The 17,795-nt window shown below is 44.3% G+C and overlaps 1 protein-coding gene across 1 annotated transcript in view; it reads left to right on the top strand.

Moving 5' to 3' along the window:
• The window catches only part of Dchs2 (dachsous cadherin-related 2), a 217,946-nt gene that overhangs the window by 73,524 nt on the left and 126,627 nt on the right, over positions 1-17,795 (top strand). The window lies entirely within an intron of this gene.

The following is a 17,795-nucleotide window of genomic DNA, read 5'->3' as shown; positions in this document are numbered from 1 at the left end:
AGGGACCATGCTCGGCGGCTCGCCTTTTAAGTATGATGGCTGGTGACGGCCCAAGTTTCACTCTCCACAACCCACGTGAAAAGCTGGGCAGGGCCAAGCTTGTCTATTACCCCAGTCCAGGGATGGGGGTAGAGGTCAGATAATCACTGGGGTTCACCTGTAAAATCAGCAGCCCCGAGTTGCAGAGGAGACCCCCGTCTCAAGGAAGTATGTGCACATGGCGCAAAGGCACTGAAAATTCTTCTATGGCCTCTGCACGCACCTGCACATTTGTACACATGCATGCATACGCTGCATCTCAAAACTCTTCACACATACACACACAAAGGAGAAAACGAAGGAAATACAAGTAAGACTGTTGTGACTGAGCTGTCTAGCTACAGCAGGATGAGAGACGAAAGGTTGTAACTGCAACAGAAAATGGGTGCCGGGCAGCGTGAGTTCCCACAGGTCAGAATAGTCTAGTATGTCGAGAAAATTCTTGAAGGGGAATCATGTGACTCTTAAATTATGTTAATGTTTAATGGGCTGTTGCATATTATCAATATTTCCTGAGCTTCCATGCTGGGTCAGGCATTTTCCCTAGAACTAAGTTTATAGCAATGAAAATCCGTTTCTGCCCTTAGGTTACTTTTCATAATGTCTCCTGAATTATAAAAGTTCCCTTAGGCCACCTTCTGAGTTTCACCTGAAATCCTTCTCCATTATCTCAACATCTGTCACAGCAAGGATGGTCAAAAATTGCTGACTTGGTATTCAGCCTACATTCATGAGCATAGTTTTGGGGTTAGTTTGCTTCTTCTAGTAACTATAGCATGTATATTATGTACAGTAGTGATATTCAAGTTACTGGTAAGGATTAGACTTAGTAATACCCATCACCCACTAAAAGCAAAAGAACACTTTTCCTTTGAGGGCTGAGGAGACGGCCCAGTGGTTAAATAAAGGTGCTTGCTTGCAGAGCATCCTGGCCTGGGTCCAGTTCCCTATCCCCGCTCCTGCGAAGCCAAATGTCCACTTGCTTGCAGCTGCCAGAGGCCCTGGCCCACAAACCCACACTTACGCACATGTGCAATTCACACAGGTGCACGCACACACACACACACACCAGCAAATAAGCTATAAAAAGGACATCTTTTCTCTGGAGCTGCTTAGACCTTAGAGTTCCCTCCGGTGTGTTATGGTTCAATTAGGTGTCAGTCTGACTGGCAAGAAATGCAGGTAACTCACAGAGCATCACTTCTGGATAGGTCTACAACAGTGTTTCTGGAAGAGAGTGACATTTGAACCAACAGGCTAGGAAAGGACCCTTCTCCCCTTATGTGAGGGAGAGACATTCAGTCAGTTGAGGCTTTTGCAGACCAAAGGGGGCTTAGGACACCTTGTGCATATGGTTTTACATGGGTAATGGGGAATCGAACCTGGGTCCTTTGGCTTTGCTGGCAAGTGCCTTAATTGCTAAGCCATCTCTTCAGTCCCTCTAGGTTTTCTGGGCTTCATCCTCTGGAACTTGCCTCCCATCCCCCTCTATTTCTTCAGGTTTTCAGGCCTTTGATATCAGGTTGAGAGTTACCCCATTAGGCTTCCCTTGTCCGCAGGCCTTTGGATTTAGACTGAGCTATGCCACTTTCTTCAAATTGCACATGGGGTATACTGGGGCTTTTCGGGCTCTCTCATCGTGTGAGCCAATTCCCATCATAAATTCTCTCTCCTATGTCTGTGCACATATATGTCCTATTGCTTCAGTTTCCCTGGGATAGTGTACAATGCTGAAATCATTAATATTCCAATCTCCTCCCACAGGGCTCCAAGAGCTCAGTGTCTTCTCACAGCAAGTAATTAGGTGATTGCTCTCTGGAATGAAACAAACAGCTGGGATTCCTTTTTGTCTCTCACCTCTTCTCTCCATCTGGTCTCTTCAACCCATTTAGTCCATTTTGGTATGTATGTCAAACCTGTGGCCGTTGTGACAAGCCTCAGTGTTTCTCACCTTGGTTAATCTAAAAATCTCCTAAGCATTTTATTTGTCCTTTCCTAGATCATGACTTGGCTGTTACCAGAGAGGGTATTCTTTTATTAAATTTTTTTTTGTTTACTTTTATTTATTTATTTGAGAGTGGCAGACGGAGAAAGAGGCAGATAGAGAAAGAGAGAGAATGGGCGCGCCAGGGCTTCCAGCCATTGCAAATGAACTCCAGACCCGTGCACCCCCTTGTGCATCTGGCTAACGTGGGTCCTGGGGAATCAAGCCTCGAACTGGGGTCCTTAGGCTTTCACAGGCAAGTGCTTAACCGCTAAGCCATCTCTCCAGCCCACCAGAGAGGATATTCTTAAGTGCAAGGCCACACCTGGCCTCATTCAAGAAACATTCAGGAGACATTTGAATTCTCTGTTGTCTCCTCCCTGCCTATAGATTCCTGTAGATTCTCCTCCCCTTTTCCCCTACTTATCAGTAAGTAACTCCCAAATCCTTGCCTGCGCATTATTTTCTTCTTGGGATTTCTGTCTTACTTGCTTTGTTTTTTCCCATTTTGAGACATACTTCTCCCTCTCTTGGAATCTCCCCTAGCATTTTCAGACAGAGGCAGGAGCTAACCTTCCTCTCTGGACCCACAGTGTCCTGCAAAGCCTCCCCAAGGATGCTTTGCATTTTTTTCCATTACTGTTCAATTTCCCCCACAAAACAATGTGCTTCGGTTTCTTGTAAATATGCAATGGAGAACTTGATATCCAAGTAAGTGAAAAACCTATTTACAGCAATTCAGATCTGAACTTTGCTCTATAGAAAGACAAAATGCTTCCCCCCCCCCCCCGCCCACTGACTTAATATAACTTGAGATGCCCAAGAATATCATTAGCAAGTCAAATTAGAAAACAGCTGGCGTGTGCCAGAAATTGTCACCTTTTGTCAGTTTTTATAGCGAACAAACAAGCTCAAGTTTCATTGCCGACTTTCCTAAAATAAACATTTTAATAAATACTTTTAAAATTCCTTTGTTATGTCCTGTCTTCTGTGATGTCAGGGAGCTTCTGGCACGTTCTAGGCCAACACTGAGCTGGGCTCAGGAAGCCTAGCCTTAGTCATCAGTGCATCAAGGCCACGTGCCTAACTTTGGGCATATTCTGGAGTCCCCATTCCCACATGTGCAAAGGCATGCATCTGTTCATCTTAGTGCCTTTCCCATTTGTTCTGTTATGTCAGCCTCTGGAGATACAGACACTTTGAAAATTCTCATGTTAACTAGGAAGACATTATCAAAAAAAAATTGATTATATAAAGTAAAATGAAATAAAGGATCCCTGCCTACCCCTAGCTGAAACTATAGAAGAAGAGGGAAAATTAGCAAGAATGATGCTTTCTTGGTGAATCTGACATCAGCACAAGGTGGAGGAGATAGACACTGAGGACACTCAACACCTACCAAACCAGAGACCCAGAGATCCAGAGGCTCCTAAGAGCCCATCACTGAAGTAGACTTAAAACCCACCCACCATGGCTCGGGAATTTTGTGGAAGAGGGGGCAGAAAGACTATCAGAGCCACAAGTTGGGACAATATGCATAGATACATTGCCTCTCCCCCACAAATGACGGCTGCCCCCACAATGCACGACCCACAATCCCCATGGGGATGACCACAGCCCCAGTGGGAAGGGTCACTTTGGAGGGGGAAAGGGATGAGGGTAAAGATGGTACCAACAAGTGCTGTTCACCTACTCAGTAACTAATAAAAGAAAAGTGAGGGGAAAAAATCAGATTACCAGTAAAACCGTCCACCATTAAAAAAAAAAAAAAAAAAAAAAAAAACCTGCTCATGAATAAAGGAAACCTTTCCACAGGAAGGATGGAGCATGGGTTTCTTTTTTCTATTTATTATTTTTTTTTTTTTTGTGCTGAAACCACTTGGTGGTGGCTCACTGTTTCTACCACCCACTTGTATTTGCTTTCAGATAAGCAAAGCTGAACTTGGAAAAATTATTGTAACTGGAAAGCTAAAGAAACAAAAGGGAAAATTCTATCAACTTTTTTTTTCTAAACATTGAGAAAATAGCACACAATTCTATTCAGATGATGTAATATAGAAAGAAAATTGTACTGTAACTGAGCATTAGTTTTTCCTATTCGGAGGCTGGGTTTTGCTCCTTTGTTTTCTAGGTTTCTGTAATAATTATTTTTATTATGAATATATATTATAAATATTATATATATATATGCTATATATATATACACACACACACAACATATATATGTACATATGTGTGTGTGTGTGTGTGTTTTCTTTAACTTCAACCATGACAGGGTTAGAGTTAGCAAATAAAAGCACAGGATATCCAGTTAAATTTGAATTTCAGATATAATAGTGAATAGTTGTTGCTTTGGTTTCATTTGGATTTTTCAGTATACACGTGTTCCAAAACAGCATACAGAACAATCTGATTTCTGAAACAGTTGCTGTCCACCACTCCATGAATGTTTGCATGTTTTTCTTGTGCAAGGTCCAAAAACATCCCAAGGTCTCCTTTGAAGCCACTTATAAGGACCGCAGTTGCTCCGAGGGAGTTAATTCAAACAGCTGTTGAGCAATAGCAAAGTGCTTTAGCGTGGATGTAAATCAACGTGCACCTGGCCTAGGCAGTCTAGTCAGGGTTACTAACCCCGAGCATTAGGCTATGGGAAATGTGCTCACACTGCACCTGAGAGTTTGCAACATACACAGGAAAGACTGACTCTGTGTCCTCCTGTCCCCTGAGGAGCCACACCAGGCGGTGATAAGGGTGTCTGGGTGCCGTTCTGGCCTGTGTACTGTTCCGGGGGCTTCTTACAGAGGGCTGTGCACCACAATGGCTTCATTTAACCAGATCCAGAACCACGCCCTCTTGTGGCAACTCCACAGATGTGCTTAGTGCCAAAGAAGGGAAGTTGGTTAGTTTTGGCCCTTGTAATGTAGATTATATGGGAAATAAAATGAGCGAAGCTGACTCGAGATGTGAACCTTTGCTACGATTGTGTAAGAACCGTATAAGCAAGGCCTGAGCCGGCTCGAAGGTTTGGGAAAGCAACAACAGAAATTGTGTTGTCACACCCAGGAGATGGGTCTCACTTAGAGACGTTGCATAACTTAAGATGTCCCCAGGTTCTCCTTTGTGGACACTGTGTGGAATTAGATGAAGCTAGGCTGTGATCCCAAGGGACTTGAAGGTTGGATGCCTTCAACTGATAATGGAGTGGCACCCCAGAGGCAGTGGACTCCCAGAGACTGGGAGAGGCTAAAAGCTGTAATTCTGCCAACCTGAGGCTATTGAGGATGGTGAGGAAGGAAGAAAGCTCTGTTGTAAATGAGTCGTGGGTTCTAACTAAAGGTGAATATAATTAAGTTCATATGGAGGTCAAATATGTGAGGTCAAAATTGTGAAATGGGTCACTAATATTTGACACAGAAGGTTCTAAATTAGTCCAGCTAACTTAATGAAAATACCACTGAAATTCCTCTCAAACTCCTCAAAATCCTCTTTATTCTTATGACTGTACTTTTCTCATGCACTGACTTGCTCATCGAATGGACTCCATCGAGGTTCCGGGCGTCGTCACGAGCATCGGTCAATGATAGCCACATGTTAGGCATCGAACAGCTGCTGAGGAGGACAGAGTGTCACAGGGGTGAGCCTTCACCACACCCACATGAGCTCATCTAGGGACCATAGCCCCAACTTCACCCTGTTAGCAGCTGTCAGAGCAAAGCTGTCCCCTCCTGACTTTCCACAATCCCCTGCCAAGGTGCATTCAGATCATTCCGAGTCCTCTTCACTCCATCCACGCTTCCTTCCCCCATGGCTCACGGAATCTCCTTCAGGGAAGAGACGGGCAAGGCCTCACTGCTAGGTTTTCTTTTACTTGTGCTCTCTGTATTCAGGACCTCCATCAACTGTAAGAATAACAAGAAAAAAACCCAGACTTCATATTTATGGGTACTGATGTCTAGAACTTTAAAGACATATTTTTTGTTTGTTTGTTTTGTTTTTCAAGGTAGGGTCTCACTCTAGCCAAGGCTGACCTGGAATTCACTATGTAGTCTCAGGATGGCCTTGAACTCACGGCGATCCACCTACCTTTGCCTCCCGAGTGCTGGGATTAAAGGTGTGTTCCACCACACCTGGCTTAAAGACATACTTTTTGACGGGGGGGGGAATTGAAGTTGGGTGGCTATTTATTGACCATAGTGAATTTTTGTTTTGAGTAAAGAAACAAGTGCACTCATGATGTCAAACACGTTTCTTTAATTGAACCTAATTGTTTTTGGCAACTGTCATATTCCCCTTGGCCAAAAAAAAAAAAAAAAAAGTTGTTTGGAGATACTGGTTTTTTTCACTTTATCTTACACTCTCTTGGAATATTTTTGTTTTGTTTCTCCTAATGTCAGAATCCTAGCTTCAGGAAGGTCATGAACAGCATTAAGCATTTTGTGTTTTTATTAGACTTAAAGATATACCCCATTTGAGTTCTGAATTGCTACTTTGCTGTGCGTCTTGAAAAGGGGAAAATAGGTTTATAATAAACCTATTATATTGGAATCTTCTTCTAAACATATAAATGTATTGTTTTGAATTGGAACACATACACACATATTGAATTTATTTATTTATTCACAAAACATTCATTGACTACTTCCTGTTTGTCTGGCACTGTTCTAGAAGATGGGCCCCGTAATGCTTGTGTGGAGTTATTATTAGATTTTGTAGCAATGGGATTCCTGAATGCAAAGTTCAGTCAATTAAAATAATAAAAAATTTTCACATATTAAAAATAAGGAATTGGGCTTCTGCGTGAGAATGAAAATACTTAGTAGCAGAGGCCAGTAAGTTAAAAAGGAGACATAAAGGGTAGAGAAAGGAAGGGAGGAGGATACTTAATAGGTTGATATTGTATATATGTAATTACAATGATTGTAATGGGGAGGTAATATGATGGAGAATGGAATTTCAAATGGGAAAGTGTGGGGGTGGGGAGGGAGGGAATTACCATGGGATATATTTTATAATCATGGAAAATGTTAATAAAAATTTAAAAAAATAAGGAAAATGAAACACATGCATTCATTTGAGTTTCAACAGGACCCAAGCTTCACTCAATTTGGACATTTTGAGAAAAGTTTAATAAAATTCTAGTCACAAAAGCAATGACAGGGTGTGAGCTGGGAAATTCCATGAATTAGTGCCATTCTGGGGGCTAGTAGCTGAGATAACCCCAAGGTAGAGGATGCAGACACCAGAAGGACAGGGAGGACAGAGGGACAAGGGAAGTCTCAGAGTTTCTCATTGCAGTGAGATTTCCTTCATCTTCTGGGTTTCCACAGAAAATGAACCAAGAAAGAGAGCCTCCAACCTCACTGGCTCCCCACTGATCTAGTTCATTGGAAGTCAGGTGGAGACAGAAATATGACACCATCCACTCATGCAGGTTGGCTTTAGAGGGCTCAGAGTAATCATACAAGGCGAAACTGGGTGTCAACAAAGATCCGCCCACACGAACGGTGTCACTCTTGCCTTAGAGGGTCTTTACTTTGGAAGATGGGGAGACATTTCTTGGGGCAACCGTCATTGAAACTGGGCGTCGCAAGTCATTAGCTGTTGGAGAGGAGGAAGGAAAATGTCCAAGGAATTTAAGATGTCATGGGCCAGACTGCGCAGATGGGGACTGTCTTAGGAGCAAGCTGGTTACAGTGGCAAATGACACTGATCCTCTTAGAACCCAACTCCTAATTAAAAATAAATGTATTCTCTTCTAACCTTCCTCTGAAGGTAAATTTTGCATCTATTAGTATTGGCTCCCTTTCTCCCTTTTTCTCTTCCTTCCCCTTACTATTTCTCTCACAAAAAAAAAAAAAAAACACAAAACATTTATTTGCTTGAGGGAGGGAGGGGGAGAGAGAAAGGGAGAGTGGGCATGCCAGGGCCTCTCACCATTGCAAACAAACTCTAGAGCATGCGCCACCTTGTGCATCTGGTTTTATGTGGGTACTGAGGAATCAAAACTGGGTTTTTTGTCTTTGCAGGCAAGTGCCTTAACCACTAGGCCATCTCTCCAGCCCTTACTATTTCTCTATATTGCCTTCCTTATCTCTGTCTTCTCAACAAACACTTAAGACCACCCACCCTTTGTATAATTGCTATAAGTAAGCAGTATGTTACTGCCTTACACAAGCTCTTTGCTCTCACTAGTCAGAGCTTAGTTTCAGCATTCCAGAAGATTTCGGAGCCATTCAGCCGGATGATCATAACAATTACTGCTACATATGGAATATTTGCTGTGTACCGGACATGGTTCTTACTTGAGATTTGGTTTGTCTTAAAAAGGAGACATGAAAGTCTTAGAAGGGACTTTTGGAATGATCTTGCACGTTTGGGTTCTACACAGCTGCGTTTGGTTGTTGGAGAAGGGCTCGTTTGCTGAAATATTAATTTGTCTGATTATCTACTGCTCATCCCATGTGTATAATGTATCAGTGACTTTTCTGGATAACGTGGCAAATATCCAAGGAAGGCCGGAAGGGCTTAGCCCAGCTTACAGTTCTAGGGAATGGGGGCCAACATGGTGGGGAAGGCTGGGGCTGGGATCCACAGGTCACGTGGTGTCCAAGATCAGAAAGCAGACAGCAATGAACACGGAACACAGGTGCTCAGCACGCTGCCTCCTTTATATTCAGTCCAGGCCTGCCCGCACGTCAGGGAACGATGCCATCTATGGGTCCTTGGATCCTCGGGGTCGCGGACCCAGGCTACCATAGAGGGTTAGGGTCATGAGTGCAAGGAAAGATCCACTTTCAGGGGGCAGTCTCTGTGAACAGCTCGTGTATTTGTCAAGGAAATGGGCTTATCAGCAGTTGAGAGCGGGAAGAGGGTCCTAAGGAGATTGGTGGGTTCAAAGGCTGCTAGCTGATGCCTGGGGACATTCATTCATTCCAGCACATGGGGAAAGAGTCAGGTGATCTACATAGTGTGAAGGCTGCTGGCTGATAAGGAATTTCCTAGGCAACTGGCCAAAGGTCACAGGGCTATGGGCAGAGCCTAAGTGTGGCCTCCTATAGCCCGGGGGTCCTTACCCATGCTCAGCAGCTCAGACCCGTCTCCTGAAGGCTCCAGCTTGTGCCTGGCAGTGCCCCACAGCCATCAGTTAGAGTGGCTCTTCCCACCTCAGTTTACCTAATCTAGAAACATCCTCACAGCAATGCCTAGGGACTGGTTTCCATAGTGCTCCTACATCCCATCAAGTTGACAAGGTTTAGTTTCACACATGGGATCTCAAACTCTAAAGCTGAGTGTTTTCTCAGTGAGAGAGCCATACATACTGAGAGCAAGCCCAGTGTGACTTTCTTCTTGGTAGAAACATTTCTGGGATTCCTGGCCACTCAGAGGCAGAGAACTGAGATGGAAGATGAGCTTGCAGAGAGGACCAGCTTGAGGCTAAGCTCTAGGAGATCCTGAAGGTGAGAGGGGGTGAGGACAGAGTGAGCTGAGTTCCATCCCAGAGGAATGAACAGCATGATTGCGCTCTGTACCCACAGAGAGGGTTCTTCAGACATGTGCTGTGGGATCACTGTATATTCCATGCCAATAAAATATAGAATCCATTTTTTAAATATTTTTTATTTATTTATTTGAGAGTAACAGACACAGAGAGAAAGACAGATAGAGGGAGAGAGAGAGAATGGGCGCGCCAGGGCTTCCAGCCACTGCAAACGAACTCCAGACGCATGCGCCCCCTTGTGCATCTGGCTAACGTGGGACCTGGGGAACCAAGCCTCGAACCGGGGTCCTGAGGCTTCATAGGCGAGCGCTTAACCGCTAAGCCATCTCTCCAGCCCTAGAATCCATTTTTTAAAACTTTTATTTTTATTAGAGAGAGAGAGAGGCAGAGGGAGAGAGAGAATGGGCATGCCAGGACCTTCAGGCACTGCAAACGAACTCCAGATGCATGCATCCCCCCTCTTATGCATCTGACTTATGTGGGCCCTGGGGAATTGAACTTGGGTCCTTTGGCTTTGCAGACAAATGCCTTAACTGCTAAGACATCTCTCCAACCCCAGAATCCATTTTTTTTTTTTTAAAGAGCTCATTGTGTTACCTAACTAGCACTTTTATCCTTTTTTTTCCTTTCTGAGAACTGCATTTCCCTCAGAACTCTTACATCTTTCCATTTATTTATTTATTTTATCTATTTGAGAGAGAAAGAGGGAGAGGGAGAGGGAGAGGGAGAGGGAGAGGGAGAGAGAGAGAGAGAGAGAGAGAGAGAGAGAGAGAGAGAGAGAGAGAGAGAGAATGGGTGTGCCAGGGCCTTCAACTGCTGCAAACAAACTCCAGACACATGCACCATCTTGTGCATCTATCTGGCTTATGTGTGTCCTGGGGGAATTGAACCTGGGCCCTTAGGTTTTGAGGGAAACTCCTTAACCACTAAGCTGTCTCTCCAGCCCCAAATCTTTCCATTTTAAATCTAAGCTAGTTTAAAGAAATACTCCACATACAAACATGATGTCTTGCCTTAGAAAAGGCTAAGATAGTTCCCTGTTTCATTTATCTGTTATGGATTGATCTATCAAAGTTTTTATTGAAAGAGTTTCACTGCTTGTCCTTTTAAATTTTTTGCATTACATATAGTGTAGATGCCATCATAATATTTAAATTAGATGGATCATTGGGGTGAAAATTAGATGATATTATTAATGTGATTTTAAAAATGATCTGGTTAAATGTATTTCACAAGAGCGAAGTGTTTTAAACTTGCATTTTTGTTTCAAAATTCTCGAATCTAAGTATTTAATCAGCTAATCTTAAAGTTGTACTGGCATTAATTTTTATTTTAAACTTACTTTCAAAGGTTAATTTTGTATCAAATACATCTAGAGGTGAAAGACATTTAGCAGAGACCCTAAGGGATTGCCCGTGGGTGGAACATGGAGGAAGGATGGTATTCATGGTGGATGGGGGAACAAGAAGGAGGACCCACTTTCTGATAGTCTCAATTTTTGAATGAGATAGGAAGAGAAGAGGCTAGGAAGAAGGAGAAAATGCCAGATGTAGTAATGGGAATGCATGGAGATTAGCTTTCGTCCTGCCTGTGACAGAAAACGTTCCTCCTGGAGCTATTATAGAACAATTAAACACGCTTTGCAAACACCAGCACAGGCTGACTGTGAGGGACCCTGGGAAAGTCACAGGCAGCAGCGTGCTGGAGTCCAGGAGGAATGGAATCCAGGGTGCGTGGAGCACTCCACTGCATGACTGAGGACTCACTGACTCTGTGCCCTTAGCAGCAGCAGAGAGCCCGGAACCTCTGTGTTCATGGTGAATGGTGTGAACACTTTGAGACAAAGGGCTGGAAGGGCAGAGCACTCTTGAGAATTAAAAAAACAAAAAAATCACACCTGTCAATTTAAAAACAAATTGTTAGGGGCTGGAAAAATGACTCGGTGGTTAAAGCGCTTGCCTGCAAAGCCTAAGGGCATGGGTTCGATTCCCCAGTACCCACATAAAGCCAGATGCACAAGGTGGCATATGCAGCTGGCATTCATTTGCGATGAGTAGTGGCCCTGGTGTGCCTATTCTATCTGCCCCTTTCTCTCTAAATAAATAAATAAATATTTAAAAAAGCGTTCATATGTATACTCAGCTTACGAATATCTATTAGGACAAGGTAGAAACTAGAGTTTAGACTTGCCCCCTGAGTTCTGCCTCCACATACCTGAAGCCTGAAGTTGGGAAGCAAGTAGGAGTTGAGGAAAGAAGGGACGAGAACAAAGTGAGCTTGCACAGCAGATGAGGAGACCGGATATGAGACCCTTGGGAAGCTGACAGCCAAGGCCGGGAGGAATCTGCCTAACTAGAAATCCAGACCTGTATTCAAAGAACACTCATAAGAAGGAAAGACAGCCAAAGCCCCCAGTCTCAAGCAGAAACATCCCCGAGGCCCGGGATTCAGTTCCTTTAGGGTCTTTCATCCCCCCCTGCATTTCTGTCACCTGTATGTCTGCATGGACGGCCTTTCCTGACCCGTTGCAGACCGCAGCACGTGTTGGGAAGTCTCTAGACTGCTTAGGTCTTTGGGAAGAGTGGGATGCCTCCTAAATCTTCTAGCATCTGGCGTTTACTGCATTCATGTGGGGAAGGACTGGGACCTCTGGCATCTTCGGTTTCTTGAGAGACCAAGGGAAGCGATAAAGGAGAGGAGGGGAGGTTATAGCTAGATAATGGTCAGGTCCTTCCCAACACTGTCACATACAGCCCAGGTCCACGATGTGTGAGCCAAAGCTCTGGAGTATGAGGTCAGGAGCAGACAGGGAAATTGACAGTGTTTGTGAAACACAGAGGGGGAAAAAGAAGGTGGGAAGAGGGCTGGAGAGATGGCTTAGCAGTTAAGCGCTTGCCTGTGAAGCCTAAGGACCCCGGTTCGAGGCTCGGTTCCCCAGGTCCCACGTTAGCCAGATGCACAAGGGGGCGCACGCGTCTGGAGTTCGTTTGCAGAGGCTGGAAGCCCTGGCGCGCCCATTCTCTCTCTCTCCCTCTATCTGTCTTTCTCTCTGTGTCTGTCGCTCTCAAATAAATAAATAAAATAAAAAAAAAAAGAAGGTGGGAAGAGAAGATTCACTTCCCACCAGACAATGCCATGTATGACTACACTGGGAAGTAAATTGAGTAGTAGGTTTGTAAGGATTCCAGAAAGTTCTCTTAGAGTAAGATTTAGGTAGATGAAGGAATTTAGACATTAATATTCCCATGTGGTATTGGTTCTCACAAGAAAACCAAGGAACTGTCTTTGCACGCCAACCTCCAAGATACTGGAATGTTCCTCCCTCTCAAAACAGCATAAAACCAAACCGAATGTATGGGACAGTGGTTTTCAGGTGTTGGAGAACAGGCTGAGCCGGACTCGGAGCTCATGAGAAGAGAAGCACAGCAGAGGAGCCCGTGTTCACCCTGGATTCGGGTTCAGTTTGTGACATGAGGAGGTGGAGTCGGAATGCAGTAATGTTCTGAGAGGAACAAATGGGGGTTCAAGGCTTCTAAACGCAAGAAAAGAAGCTGATGAAAATAGAGCACCAGAATCAGTTTGCCAGAGGCCCGTGGCCCCAGGCCAGTGCTGTGAGGGGCAGCTGAGGGTTTGCAGTGAGAACAGAACCGGCATGGTAAAACTCAACTTCACTCAGTGATAGGAGATGCGGGAGTTCCATCTTGGAGCTGAGACACCCTGCTCAACAATTTGAACATTCTATTTATTTACTTATTTATTGAGAGAGAGAAGGAGAGAGAATGGGCAAGCCAGGGCCTCTAGCTACTGCAGATGAACTCTAGACGCATGTGCCCACCTCGTGCATCTGGCTTTATGTGGGTACTGTGAAATCAAACCTGGGTCCTTTGGCTTTGCAGGCAACTGCCTTAACTGCTAAGCCATCTGTACAGACCCTGAATATCTTTTTAGCTTATAGAAAAGCCATAACCTAACAGTGCTCCTTCAAGTAAGGGCCATGTCCTTGGGACAAACATGGCATCCTATTAAGGAATACATAATTCAGGCCATTCACAATATATCGCACACAGTGTCCAATGGACACTGCAGATCTGCACAGATAATATAAGCGGGAAAAAATGATTTATCCAAACCTGAGAAATAGATCTCCAAACAACACATTACAGTTGTCAGACAAGGACGATAAAACAGCTTTTGAAATGAGCACAAGGGATCAAGGGAAAGGATGGGTAGAATGAGGGAAATGATCAGGTATGGTAGCAAAATGTAGAAACTATAAAAATTACCTAGATGGAAAATATACAGATGAAAAGGACAATATCTGGAAAAGAGGTCTAATCTAAAAAGTGGAGTGGGGACTGGAGAGATTGCTCTGTGGTTAAGGTGCGTGCTGCACATGCTAATGACCAGGCTTTGATTCCCCAGTACCCACATGTAAAAGCAGATGCAGAGAGCGGCACATACACCTGGAGTTCGTGACAGAGGCCATAGGCCCTGGTGAGCCCATCCCATTCTCAATCTCTCCTTGCAAATAAATTAAAAAAAATTAAAGTATGACTTTTTAAATGGAATGGGCAATTGATATTGATCAAGTAGACAAAAGAAGAAGGAATTAGGGAAAATAACAAGAAGGAAAGAAAGGGAAAGATGGAAAGAAAGAAAAGAAAGGAAAGGAAAGGAAACTCCATCAATATCCAGCACATAAATTTGAGCAGCTCTACCTTTTACTAGATGTAATTGGCACTTATAGAACCCTCTACCCAAAAGTGCTGAATATGCAGTACTTTTAAATACATGTAAACTGCTCAATATAAATCACCTGCTGGGCCATAAAAACACGTCAGCACACTTACACAGTTAAAGTTATCAATTTTGTGGGCACTTGAAACGTTCTGTATTTTCATTGGCTGGTTTGATTACATGTGTCCACATATAATGTGCCTAGACAGACATAGATATAAGTTAAAAGCCATCCAACCTTATCCATGGCCTGTGTGTAGTGAGGGGGAAGGCCCGAGCTAAAAGCATGGACTTTGCACTTTTTTATTTTGGTTTGTCGAGCTAGGGTCTCACTCTAGCCCAGGCTGAACTGGAATTCACCCCGTATCCTCAGGGTGGCCTCGAACTCACAGAGATCCTACTGCCTCTGCCTCCCCAGTGCTGGGATTAAAGGCTTGTGCCACCATGCCCGGCTGACTCTGCACATTTTTAAGTGATATGCACTTGGGAGGTCATAGGTTGGGACCACAGATAGGTGTTCTCATTCTTGGTAGCAATGTTGATAAAGGAAGAGGGGATTGTGAGAGCAGCATCGTGTTTTGTGGCCTTCAGGCATAGGGAAAAGAGAAAGATTCCTAAGAGGGCTTTAGAAGGAGTTTTTTTCTTATTGGTTATTGGTTTTTTTTTTTTATTAATTAGAAACTTTGTTGTACAGACAGGCATGTGTAGGTAGGTCCCATTCCCTTCCTCCTGACCCCGTTCCAGTGAGGGGTCTCCTCAGTGGGGTTAATCATCATAGATAATGAGTTATGAGTTAGGACCGTAGCAGTTTTATTTAAGAGTCACCGCTGATGTACCAGAAGCACATTTTATTTTAATTATTTATTAGAGAGAGAGCGAGAAAGAGGCAGATAGATAGATAGAGAGACAGAGAAAGAGAGAGAGCAGGAGAGGATGGGCACACTAGGGCCTGCAGTTGCTGCAGACAAACTCCAGATGCATGCACCACCTTGTTCATGTGCCTTGCATGGATACTGGGGAATCGAACCTGGGTCTTTAGGCTTCACAGGCAAGTGCCTTAACTACCAAACCATCCCTTCAGCTCAAGCAGTTACATTTGAAACTATGCAGAGGCTTTCATCATCCTCTAAGGGGAGACTTGAGCGAAGAGCTCGCTCACCGTTCCTGGCCCTCAGAGTGGGCTCATGCTGCTTCTGGACATGCCGGGCACTCCAGCGAGGCCTCTGAGGGCTCCGCTTGCTAAGGCAGGTCAAAGCAGCTCAGGAGAGTCAGCATTTTCAAACCCCTTGTTTCACCATCAAACTCAATGCCCTGATAACACTGGAGAGGAAGTGGATGGCATGGTACCAAGGTGTGCAGTGTCCATTGCTGACTTCTGAAGGAGATGGCCCTTGAAGGAACTTTTACAGGTGAAGCAGGAATGTAGAAGTGGTTTTTTCTAAAACTCATCACGTAGGACCCCACAGGTGACTGACAGGAGGAACAAAGGGGGGCGTCTCCCCGCTTTCCCTTTGCCGACCCTGTTTTCCTTGGACCACTGCCTTGCCTCTGCAGGTCAGCACGTCCATTCCTCAAGGTGCAGCAGTGTAAGTGACCTCATCCCCCTTCAATACTAAAGTCGTTATCCTACACCTGCGGTCACCTTGGATTCCAGACAGAACAGTCCCTCTCAGGACAGTCCCTGATGAGGGCCACTCTGCATGAAGATGAGGCTGTACCCGGAGCCGACGTCCTCTGTCCTGAGAATGATCTTGTCCTCTCAAACAATAACGACTTTTGAGGACCATGGACCACACCTAAATCAGGGCTGCTTAATTGTGCATTCCTCTTGCCCCAATTCTTCCTCTATTTAAGCCTAAAAGCTCATTTCGGTCCTCAGATGAAGTTGGGTCAGTGGACCCAGTTCATTGTTACGTTTCCTAATGTGGACACACTGAATAGACTTCTCATTCTCTCTCTCTCTCTCTCTGTCTCTCTCTCCCTTTTGTCATTACTCTTCTCTCTAATTGGCATGTTGGCGATGGGTGACAGAGCATAGGTCACTGCAGACAGGTCCCGTGGTGGGTTTTGACCGTAAAACTCTCGCTGTATTTTATATTGTTCCACAACATGGGATGGCTGGTCTTCAAGACCTAGTCACTTTTAAAGCAAATCCTTCTGGTGATTTCTTCCTGAGTTGCTTGCACAAGGTGAAACGCCCTATGGATTTATGTGTTCTTGTAGTTCGTTCAGAGCAGTTTTGAATTCCCTCTCTGTTCTTTCACTCCCAGAGAGACCCTTAGGTTTCTCTGGCTGTTCAGAAACAGCTTGGAGCTATGGAAACCTCGACAGAACATTCTGGGCACAGCTGGAATTTACTCTGTGTACAGCTCAGTCAGTAATGACAGCCATTAGTTATGGATTCAATTTCTCAGCACATGGATCTCCTTGTCACCAACTCCCTCTGCTGGCCTTGACTTTGCATCTTACTCCTGAACTCTGTTCCCCATCAAATACGATTTTTATCTGCTTGGAGTATTAAAAATAGCAACTCCAAACAACAACAAAAAAACCCAAAATGTGTTTATTTATAAACATAAGTAGTCAATGAAACTTAATTGCTCACAGTAGTTTTCCACCCCACATTCCAGCCCGTCTACTGTCCCACTTTGTGGGTCACTAGCTCGGGCCCGCCACGCCTCAACACACCATCGTTGGGGTCAGCAACAAAGCATCTCTCGCATAATGTGCTCTCTCTCTTTGCTAAATATAAAGTCCTGAAAATATGTATTTCCATAAACGGTCACTAACTATTAACAGATTTGTGCTCCTGAGTTTTTTCTTTCTTTCTTTCTTTCTTGTTTTTTTTTTTTTGGCAAAATCTAATGTTAAAATTGTGCATGCCATCTGATTTAGAGGAGTGATTAAAATCAAAGGGGTAAGGGTGGGTAGGTAAAAGCTGAATTATTCTTAACAGTTCTGGGAAAGATACCATATTTTAAAATCAATCCAGAATGGAAATGGAAGTTGCTTTCAGGCATGACAGTCTAGTATTTGCAGTTCTGTTTCTGTTTTCAGCTCTCCCAGAAGGCACATATCATGAAGTATTTCATGGAACTCCCAGTCCCCTCTTACGATGGTGGTTTTTGGAGGCCAGGAACAAAAACCACCGAGGGCTCGGACTGATCTGTATTTCCTAGCCCCCTTCCACCTAGTGAGAAGGAGGTGTGAGTAGAAAGCAAAATCCTGCCTAGGAATTCTGCATCCTTCTAAACCTTCTGCCAGAGCCTTGGGCTGTGGTATGCAGTCCTGTACTGAACAATCTCCATGTAGAGCAACTTAATGAGCCTGACCCTGGTTTCGAGTAGGAATGGAGAACTGAACTTTTTGACTCAGTAAATTAATATGACTGTAGAGACAGGGCCTGGCGGTCAGTAATGGTGAAGGGTCCCACTTGAAATCTCACTGGAATGAGAATGACTAAGAGTGTCACAAACCCAGGGAAAGCTTTATAAAAACAGGGATCTAATAGCGTTTACTTTCCAAAATCTACTCAAC

This window comes from Jaculus jaculus, chromosome 12, assembly GCF_020740685.1.
Source record: "Jaculus jaculus isolate mJacJac1 chromosome 12, mJacJac1.mat.Y.cur, whole genome shotgun sequence".
Taxonomy (NCBI): domain Eukaryota; kingdom Metazoa; phylum Chordata; class Mammalia; order Rodentia; family Dipodidae; genus Jaculus; species Jaculus jaculus.
The sequence above is the reverse complement of the archived record's forward strand: the minus strand, read 5'-3'. Positions and strand labels throughout refer to the sequence as shown.